Here is an 11,937-nt window from a genome sequence, read left to right on the forward strand (position 1 = left end):
TTTACTTTTGGGACTGCCTTTTCTTTAAGAACAGTCCCATTCTTTCCAGTCTTGCCACATCATGTCAAGCATGCACAGACCTACTACCCACCCATGCAATTTTAAACACAGCATTGAATTTTCATGAATGTGTGTGGAATGCCCCAGTTAGATATACCTGGTTGTTAGGGTTACTCAGGCTCAAACCCTGTACCTTAGGTACAAGAAGCATGAGCCTGAATTCTCTACCCATACCACCATTTGTGATTCAAGGACTTGAGTCCATAACTCTCAACTGTCCAAATTTTCACAGAATGTCTGGAATGTTTGGCTTATACTTTTCATCTTCTTCTCTTAAAATTTGTGGTTTTCCAGCAAATCAATGAAAACTGAATTCACTAAATAATAGCCATTTAAGTTTCATCTTCCTATCTTTCAGAAACACATGGCAATACAACATCTTATTGTAGCAACTTTCGAAGATTATACAAGCAATGTTTAAAATGTGTCTCTGGTTTTGGGCCTTTGCCCCCCCCCCCCCAAATAAATTTTGGCTTTTTCCAGATTTCTTATGCTGCAAAGTTGAAAGATATAGTTGAGTGTCAAGTGGATTTTACAAGGAGCTGAGAGTTTCAGGGGAAGAGAAGTTTAGTGCTGCTTATGCAAAGTCTGTTTGCATTGTTAGTAACACAACATGTAGTATACTTGCTTTTGATGCAGAAGGTTGTGAGTTCTACTCCCACAATATGTAGATGGATTGCTGATACTGTACTGTGTTGTGCTTTTAAAGAGGGTGGATGCTGCAGTAATGAGAATGACTTCCTTTGGCCGAGATACCTAGTAACTATGAACCTGTTATCAGTTTGCCATCCACTCCCTATTGCAATATTACTAGCTTATCATTTTTTAGCATAACATGGGCAATTTATTCTTCAAGGGCAAAATGCACTTTATTTGTAGATGAAACAATGAAATATAAAGTAGATTGCTAGCAGCATCTTCATTAGTTACATATCTCTTTAATGTGGAATTATTTAGATGACTTTTACTTCTGCGGAGATTGCACATATTTACTGATATTAGTGGATTGTAATGACAGAAGTTTGAGTAGACTTTTATGATGGAAATTTTCTATACTGGGCAGTTTTGTCATTATTGGTTCATACATTTTGTTTCATTGCTTATTGGAAAAATGTTCAAAACAATAAATTTAAAACACACTCTAACAAGTGTGCTGTGTTATACAAGGAATATAATTTAATACAATTAGGAAGGTGAAGCAAAGAACACATGTATGTTTCCATGGTCCTAAAAATATGAGCAAGGGGCCTATGGTTTGAAAACAGCCCAAAGGTAAACTTTATCCACAACTGGCTAGATGCATTTTCTTTGAATGTGGGTTTCAATGCTGTTTCAATGAATGTGAGTTTCAAGGGCCGAGAAGTTTTAATGCTAAGTCTGTTTTCATTGTGAGACTGTATTGCTTTGTTTAGCAAATATCTATTAGTATTTGTGTTATAAAATTTAAAATAGAAGTTTTAAATGAAATCCAAATAATCATTGTAGAATAAAGCATAAAGCAGTATGCACATTGCTGTTTATGGTACATAGGGAGAAATAGTCAAGTAATGGGACACTGGAATGGCTGCAGGGGGGGAGAGCTGTGTATGGCGGGGGCCCATTTGACCATGATTTTGTGTAGGGGGGAGGAGCGGCAAACTCAAAGACTGACCCAGGTGGCACAAACTCGAGCTATGCCACTGGTCAGCAAATATGTATGCTGTCCTAATATGGCAGATCTGTACATGCAATCAATTTCAAGGAGGCCCATACTTCCTTCAGAACAGAGAATATATAGTCTTGGTATACATTGATTTTTATAAATTATTTGATGAGCATGAAGCATCTTTCTTGTTTTCCTGTTCAACCGATCCGACACCTTTTGGGACAGGTCATTTACTCCAAAACTGTAAGTTAGCACAGGAAGAGCAAATTGGTTTGTAGCTTTTATAGCTTGGAGCTTGTTTCTAGATGTCAACTCTGTTTTCAGTATTAAGTTTAGTCTTTTAAAATATTCTTTACTAAGTTTTATTCACATTTGTTCATGTTTTATTCTTGATCTTTCATCAGTTCCCAGATATTTATACACTTCCTCTTGCTCAAGTTCTTTTATATCAGATTCCTTTCCCAGACTGATGTTTTCTTGATGCTACAGCTTTGCTGCTTTAAAGCCTGCATTTGCACATTTATCAAGACCAAATGACATTCTTATATCATCTAAAAGAGTTTTAACCACTTGCATTTGTGCTTTCAGTTCCTCATCTGATGAACTATATAGTTTTAAATTATCCACAAAAAGAAGATGAGAAGTCTTTACACTTTGTTGTTTTCTGGGAATCAAAATTGTAGCCATAACCTAATATGTTAAGTGAACAGCTTAATGGGTTAAGGGTAAGACAAAAGAGCAGAGGTGACAGAGTCACCCTGGAATATCCCCCACTGAATTTTTATCCCCGTAATAATAATTAGTCCTTTATCATGACTTTACTGCAAAGTGATTTGCCACTGTTTCATGTTGGCTGTAATGTAATTGATCAGTGTAGGGTGTATCTTATACATGTTTAAGCACTTGTTTATCTATGAATGTGGGATACCACCAAATGCTTTTTTGTAGTCTTATCCATGCTATATTTAGATTTTTCCCTTTTTACAGTTCTCCGTTATGACTTTGTTTAACAACAAATGATCCTTTGGTCTATATGACTTTATTTTCTTACCGTTTTGTTCTATTGCCATGATTGAATTTTCTTCTAAATGACTATAAACTCTGTCGGCATCAATTCCAGTGTATATTTTATAAGTCATCGTAAGGCAAGTTATTGGTCTATAGTTTTTAGGATAGCATGTAGATTCGATGTTAAGTAGGAATATTATTTTTCCTGTTGTTAACCAGGTTGGTGTCTGTTTGTGGTATGCATATAAATAATTCTTACTCATGGCTAAAATCTTCATGTAAATATGTTAATACTTTTAGCCTGAAGTTAGGTATGAGATCTGAACCTAGGGTTTTCCAGTTAGGAGCTTTACTTAACTTTGTTTCAATCTCTCTGGCCGTTGCTTCTTCCCATTTCATATCCTGAACATTTGAACTTCTTATTCTTTCTTTTCTTCTATACTGTGGTGGTGGTGCTGCAGTGGCGTTGTCGCCTCACAGTTAGATGCTGCCCGTTCGATTTTCAATTAGAGCGTCTTCTGTGTAGCGACATGAGTGAATGGGCATTCCTTCGTTGAAGGTTGTGTGTTAGGCCTGGCAAGCCAGTACGTAAAAATCTACTGCCAATCATTAGCAGACTGGAGTTCCGCTGTGGCGACCCCTAACTGGGAAAATCCAAAATACACATACATTCTTTCTTTTCTTCTGCTATCCATTTAGCATCTTTGTTATGTTTCACAAGAGCTTCACAGACATTTCTCCAAAATGTATCGATTTTTTTTTTTTTTTGGTGGCGTATCATTTCCTTTTGCCTTGTTTCCAAATTCTCTATGAAAGTTTTTTGGGTCATCAGTAAATTGCTTAATTGGAACTTTTCCTTTATATTAACCTGCATATCTTCTAAGTTTTTCTGCCTGTGCTGATATTTTTAGTTTATTATTTGAGATAGTGCATGATAGATCCTGATCTGTTCTGGTACTATGCATTGCTTTTATCACATCTATCTTTTGAGTATTTTTGTTGATCTGTTCCCTCTTTTATACTCTTCTAAAAGTGACACTTCTTGCCTTAATTGCTTTATAGTTTTCTGTATTCGATACTTCCATGATGGCATTTGATTTCTCCCCTTCCTTTCCCTTACTGCCCTGTGTTTTTGTGGTAAGACCTTATCTGTTATTAATTTAGTTGCACTGTAATATATCCTATTTACTTTTGCTATATCACAAGAATCTCTACGAACACTCCTACTTACTGTGTTCATTTGTTTTATCAAACTTCTAACTTTTGGGGCTTTACTGACTTTCTGTATTCTATTTCTTTCATTGATTTTAATATGTCTGTCCATCTCTTTTAAATCAAATAACTCTTATCTTAGATCATTATTATCTAAGCTAAGGGCACACTCTTTGTTTTCCATTTCCTGTGGGCATTCTATAGAAAGTTCCAGAGCATCTTCCTGTGACACATTCTCTTCAGTTTCATTCGGTGTCATCTGTTGCTCTTTCATGTGGGAACTCACTGGCCTATCACTCTGCAACAGAGACTGATGTCAGAGTTGCTACAGTTTTCTGTTCCTTCCCTTGTTGTGCAACTCCAACTGAACTTTTGTAGTGGTTTCCTATGTAAGGATCCAAAGTATCTTCATGTGGCAACTGATCAGATGTTTCCTGCTCCAGTGATTTCTCCTTAATTTGGGGTTCCATTGCTCTATCCTGCTGTGATGTTATCAGAGTTAGATTTTCTACACTAAATTCTTCACATTGCAGGTACACCATAACCTCAGTTTCTATTTCTTTAACTTCTGTATTACTAATACTCTTTTCTACTTTTCCTCTTTGTTTTCTTTTTTTTTTTTTTTTGTATTGTAAAATTTTCCATATCTGAATGCCTTTGCCTGTATTTCTCTTCAAATATCTTTGGTGCTGCTCTTTTTATAGTGATTTGTTTTGCTTTCTCCTTTGCATAAATATTGCATCATATTAAATCTCTTTTTCTTACCCATGTCCATATTTCTTCTTCGGATGCCTCCTGCTCCTCCTTTTTCCTCCTTACTTTGGGGATTCATTGTTCCATCATGCTGTGATATAACCTGTTACATTTTCTACTCTAAATCCTTCACTTCATTGGCATTCCATACCTTCAACTTCTATTTTTTAACTTCTACTTTATTAATCTTCTCTTCTGCATTCCCACTTTGTAATCTTATTTTTTGTATTGTGAAATTTTTGATATCTGGATGCCTTTGCCTGTATTTCTCTTCAAATATATTCAAGGCTGATTTTTTTGTACTGACTAATTTGTCTTTCTTCTTTGCATAAATATTGCACCATATCAGATCTCTCTTGCACCATATCAGATCTCTCTTTCTTTCCCGTGTCCATATTTCTTTTTTATGCTGTTCAAAAATCTCTAGATATTTTCACACTTCCTCAGTCACTTCTTTTTTCAAACAGCCCAATGTTTCTTGGTCTATATATATTTTTTCATATATCTGTTGTTTTAATGTATACAATTTTTTATTTGCAACTTCTGACAGTTTTTCTTGTTAAAGTGTTTTTCTTTCTTCTGATTTCTTGCTTAATCTTTTTGTATACCTTCTCTCTAGAAATTCTGGGCTTCTTGCATAATAGTAACAATACATAATTTTTTTCTTATCCTCAATAGTCCACTCTGTTGCCTTTATGGCTCTTATTTGGTGTATCAGTTTTTGTGATTTTTGTGGACTACTACTTCCTTCTTCAAGGGGGGAGGGGCATCCTCCCCCTGGAAGTGGCCTAGCCCCACTATAGAAATGTTTCCATGTACTGAGAATTCTACATTGACCTTTTTTCCAGTCCTGGCACCAGTGCACCTACCAGGATTGTGCACTTTTTGTATCCTGGGTGTTGTGCACCCAGCTTTCTTTTTTATTTAAAAAAAAAAAAAAGTGGCGTCCTGTGTAGCTGTGGCTTTGTCAGCTCATTCCAGAGATATGTATATTTTGTCTTCTTTTGCTCAGAAAATCTCAAACAAAATCAGTTTCTGCACTTCCAATTGAAGATGCAATAACTTACAGTAGACAGAAGTTACTAGAAATTAAACAGTCAACATCGACATGTTGCTGGTTGGATGCCTTGAAGTCTGCACAGTATCTGGGGCCTACTAATTGCACAGAGCTACAACAACTTGTTATTTTAACTCTTTACACTCTAAAGTGCCTGAAACTGGTAGAATATGTTTCTGGAATATGCTAGACAAGAAAAAAGAGAAATAGACATCAGGGAACAAGGAAAAGAGGTTGCAGAGCAGGTACTGATGTAAAGTTAGATGCAAACCCTACAGACCTGTACTACCAACTATACTGCTAGCTAATGTGAGATCACTGGATAGCAAGATGGACTACTTGAGACTGGAACTCTCCAACAAGAAAGAGGTAAGAAATACTTGTTTATTTTTTATTACTGAGATGTGGCTGCATGACAAGATAAATGGCAGTGCAGTAAACATGTGTAGAAAGGCCATAGGAGGTGGAGTCTGCATCTGTGTTAACAAAAGATGGTGCAGCAACTGTGAAATCATACTGTCAGTCACACTGCTGTGAGGACTTAGAGCTCCTGTCCATTAAATGTAGACCATTTTACTTGCCCAGGGAGCTGAATGGGGTCAGTTTAACAGTGGTGTATATCCCACCTAGTGCTAACACCACTGAGGCTCTAAGTAAACTATACAATCACATGGGTGAGCTGCAGAGCAAATATCCTGACTTTGTACATGTTGCAGCTGGTGACTTTAATAAAGCCGATCTGAAAGAAGTGCTCCCACACTACAGTTAGTATGTAGATGTTCCTACAATTGGTGATAATATCCTGGATAGGGTGTACATAAATTAAAGAAAGCTTATAAGGCAGTGCAACTTCCACAAATGGGAAACTCTGACCATTATACTGTCTTGCTATTGCCAGCGTACAAGCCTGCACTGGTTAGAGAGAAACCCACAAAGAAACAAATCAGGGTATGGTCTGCAGAGGCTATAGAGGCCATCTAAGACTGCTTTGAAGGAACCAACTGGTATGCGTTCAAGAAGGCAACCACTGTGAATCAGCATCTGAACATTGATGAATACACTGAGGTAGTGATGGCATACATTTCAAACTGTGTTGATGGGGTAACAATTATCAAGAGTATCACTATTAGAGCTAACCAGAAGCCATGGCACACCCCTAAGGTATATGAACCTCTGAAGGAGAGAAATGCAGCTTACAGGGCTAAGGACAAAGCAGCCCTAAATGTAGCATGAGGTAATCTGAGGAGGGGTATAAAGGAGGCTAAGAAGGAGTATGGCAGAAAGGTACAGAGACACTTTGAAGACATGAAGGATGCAAGGAGACTATGGCAAGGCATATAGGAGATCACTGACTACAAAATCAGGTGAGCACAGTGTGAGGACAGCATCAAATTCTTGGACAGTTTGAACATCTTCTCTGGTAGATTTGAGGAAACAAACAGCTGGTTGGCACAAAAGCTACCCACTGATGAGAAGGATGCAGTACTCAGCCTTAGCACATAGGAGGTAAGAAAAGATCTAAGAAGAGTGAACCCCAGGAAGGCTGCTGGCCCAGGCAACATACTGGGTAAGGTGTTAAAAGGCTATGCTGATCAACTATGCAGAGTACTTAAGAAAATATTTAACACCTCTCTTGCCATGGCAAAAGTACCCTCATGCTACAAGGAAACTAACATCATCCCACTACCTAAGAAAATTACTCCCTCCAGCCCTAACAACTACAGACCAGTCACTCTGACATCCACTGTTATGAAATGTTTTGAGTGGCTCATCAAAAACCATCTTTCATCATACCTGCCTCCTGATTTTGACCCTCTGCAGTTTGCATACAGAGCTAACCAGTCCATAGCTGATGTCAGATCAGTAGCACTACACATCTCCCTTGAGCATTTGTAGGGTAAAGAACTATGTGAGGATGCTGTTCATAGACTTCAGCTCTGCATTTAATATGGTGGTACCAATGTAGCTGATAGAAAAATTGGCACATTTAGGAATCAGTAAACATCTCTGTAACTGGATCCTGGACTTCCTGATTGAGAGACGACAGAGGGTATGTAGTTCAGGTAAGAACACATCAAAGTGCAACACAATTAACATCGGGGTTCCACATGGATGTCTTCTCATCCCACTGTTATTCACCATCCTGACCTACATCTGCTATGGTAAACACAAGTCAAACCATATCGTCAAGTTTGCTGATGACACCACAGTTGTGGAGCTCATCACAAAGGAGGATGAAAGGGCTTACAGAGAGAAGGTGACATCCCTGATCAGTTGGTGTGAGGTGAACAACCTTCACCTGAATGTAAGCAAGAACAAAGAGATTATATTTGACTTCAAGAAAAGGAGAACAAACCACCCAGTGCTCAGGATCAATGGTGAGAGTGTGGAGAGGGTTAAGAGTATGAAATTGCTGGGTGTACATATATAAGAGGATCTCTCGTGGTTGGGAAACACCAGCCAACTGGTCTAGAAAGTGCACCAATGCCTCCACTTTTTAAGAAGGCTGAAAAAAGCTAAACTTCCTCCTCATATTCTCTCCACCTTCTATAGATGTGCAATACAGAGCATCCTCACCTATAACTCCACAGTGTGGTTTGGAGGCTGCACAGTTACAGAAAGGAAGGAGCTACAAAAGTGGTGAGGGTTGCAGAGAAGGTAACAGGTTCCAGTCTTCCATCAATACAACATCTTTATTCTGCAAGAAGCATCCAAAAGGCCACCAAAATAATACAGGACAATATGCACCCCGCCCATGGACTGTTTAAGCATCTGGCATTGGGCAGGAGATATCGCAGCCTCTGCTGCAGGGCTACAATATTCAGTAACAAGTTTCTACCCTACAGTGATTAGACTTCTGAATTTGGGAACTAGTCCCCGGGGTCCAGAAACATAATAAGTCAATTTTTATTTATTTGTGCAAAATATACTTACATATATTCCAAGTAAGTGCAATATTTATTTATTATATCCATAGTTAGTATTATTTAACTCACTCAAGGTCAGTATAAGACAAATAACTTAGGCATTTCAATCTGTAGTGTGTTTTGTATTACTTTAAATAGGGTAGATAATTTAACTCAGGTGAGGGTATTCTTTTTATATATGAGTGTTGGTAAATGTCTCTGCTCTTTCTTGCGTGTATTGGGAGTAGTATTGCATTTCTTAGTTATGTTTATTCCTCTACTTGTATGTGTTGTTTCACTTTCCTTTGTAATCTCAAGAACTGAGCTGATGCACAAAATTTTGTTTGGGCTACTTGTGTGTAGTTCTAAATGACATTAAAGTTTACTTTGACTTACTGTGTATGATATATAGTATATAAAATACAGTCTATATATCGGTGTCATCTTGGTGAGATTTTGTGAAAAACAGGGTCCATCTCATAAAGGTACTCATCAAGACTTGAGGATGAATCCAATTTCAGCGCTACTACTTTCCTCTGCTTGCTGATTTATCATTTCTCCATTCGGACCATAAGTTTATTGAAGGGACTGAAATGAGGCACTAAAAATCAAATATTCAATTTATCACATAGTGCTTTTATTATGTTGTGCAAAATCGCCCTAAAACAGGGATGGGATATCTGCCCTTTTCTCACTGTTGTACAAATTCACAGCTTGTTTACATACTTAGCAGTGGGCATAGGTGAGAGTGGTTCAGGGGGCTGGCCATTCTGTGAAAAATACTTGCTTTCAGGCATTTTCTTTTTTAACATGTAATGTTTAAAATAGTTTGTTTTGATAGTTGTTTTGCAATTACTTTTCATTCAAACAGCTGTCCTTTGATGATATATAGTAGACTCATACATACATGTATAAAACAGATAATGAAAATTGACCAGTCACAATAAGAGTCACACATACACATTGCATCAAACCTAATTCATGCACAGTAAAAAGCTAGTACAGATCAGTATGACCTCACATTCACTCATGGTTCCCTACTCCCTTACAGACTTCAAAATCCAATAAGCTGCCATAATCATAAAAAGTCATTTAGCATGGAAAAATGGAAATACTGCACTCACCTGAGCCTCAGCAACACAAATTCCAATACCTTACAGTCAAAAACAATGAGTGAAAAGGTCACTGAAAAACCAATCAGTAAAAATGAAATAAAACCTCCAGCAAAGCTAGAACTTCCACTGAGTGACCTCCCAAACCTCTTGTAACAGAGGCACATGGAATATATGCAAATGATCCTTATGAACATCAGGTGTTTCAGCTAATTGCCAAAAAACACAATGTTCCGTGCTTAAGCCAAAGTCTCACCAATCCAAACAAAAACTAAGACAATAGAAAAAAGACTGGCGAGACACAGCTATGTAGTTGTCTTCTTTAATAAAATGACAAAAAATCCAAAATCGTAAGCGCTTTCGGGTTCTACAACCCTTCATCAGACAATGGTAATAACAAAAAAATTTTAATTTAAAATCAAAGCCAACCAATCAGCAGTTAGTACATAACCCGCCTTTTTTGTAAGGCAGGTTTTAAAGGTACCATCTCATTTAAACCTGGATACCTGTGTGATGAAAGTGTTATAATCCACTTGGATTCTAGTGTCTCTGTGAGTAACTTAATGTCTCCACCTCTGATACCTAACTTTACATTGATGACAGCCTTAAACAAAAAAGTATGTGTAGGATTACCCTCTACATGTCTGTATAGAGCATTATGCTCATCCTTATTCCTGATGGATGATAGATGTTGTAATATCCTGACCTTTAACATATTAGTGGTCATACCCACATAATAGGCCGAGCATTGCAAGCACTCGGCTAAATATACCACATGAGTGGTTCTACAAGTGGCTCTGGCTTTAAACTGGAAAACCTGCCCACTCAATGGATGCACGAAAGTGGGAATCTTATTAATACTTGCGCAGGCCTTACAGTTGCCACATGGTACCGTTCCTGCTTTGACCAATAAAGGTCTCTGACCGGAAATATTTTTCTCTCTACATAACAGGTCCTTCAAATTGGTATTGCGCCTATAGCCAAAATTGGGTCTGGGACCAACCAAATCACATAACCTGGCATCACTCCTCAAAATATTCCAATTTCTACCAACTATAGCCTGGATGTCAGTGATGTTACTACTGTAAGTGAAATACATTCTGGCTTTATTGGATTTTTTACATATACGGGAAGGATGTCCCTCCTCTTGGCCTTGTCTCAACCAAGGTTTGAACCTATTTGTTCTCTCCAGTAAGCTGGAATCAACCATCCTCTTCACCATATTGTCATTATAACCCCTTGTTGCAAAGCATGTTCTCAAGCCCTCCACTTCCTTTTCATATTGTTCATCTTCCAGACACAATCTGGATGTCCTACATAACCGACTCTGTACTATATTTGGAAACATGAATCGGGGATGCATACTGTCATATGACAGTAGATGATTTTTCCAGCAATCCTTTTTGTATAAGCTGGAAGAAAACCCTTCCAAATCATGTCTAATCCTGGTATCCAAAAAGTCAATCTGTTCTGAAGAATAAGTCATGGTGAATCTAAAGAAAGAGGTGGTGGAGTGTAGATACTCCAAAAAGCTATATAACTGACCTACACTACCCTGCCAAAAAATAAATACATCATCCACAAATCGTGCATAGGCTCCTATAAAGGAAGATGAACAATATGAAAAGGAAGTGGAAGTTTAAAGCCAGAGCCACTTGTAGAACCACTCATGTGGTATATTTAGCCGAGTGCTTGCAATGCTCGGCCTATTATGTGGGTATGACCACTAATATGTTAAAGGTCAGGATATTACAACATCTATCATCCATCAGGAATAAGGATGAGCATAATGCTCTATACAGACATGTAGAGGGTAATCCTACACATACTTTTTTGTTTAAGGCTGTCATCAATGTAAAGTTAGGTATCAGAGGTGGAGACATTAAGTTACTCACAGAGACACTAGAATCCAAGTGGATTATAACACTTTCATCACACAGGTATCCAGGTTTAAATGCGATGGTACCTTTAAAACCTGCCTTACAAAAAAGGCGGGTTATGTACTAACTGCTGATTGGTTGGCTTTGATTTTAAATTAAAAATTTTTTGTTATTACCATTGTCTGATGAAGGGTTGTAGAACCTGAAAGCGCTTACGATTTTGGATTTTTTGTCATTTTATTAAAGAAGACAACTACATAGCTGTGTCTCGCCAGTCTTTTTTCTATTGTTTCAGCTAATTGGC

This window comes from Protopterus annectens, chromosome 4.part1 (genome assembly GCF_019279795.1).
Source record: "Protopterus annectens isolate FY-2018-M chromosome 4.part1, PAN1.0, whole genome shotgun sequence".
Classification (NCBI taxonomy): Eukaryota; Metazoa; Chordata; order Ceratodontiformes; family Protopteridae; genus Protopterus; species Protopterus annectens.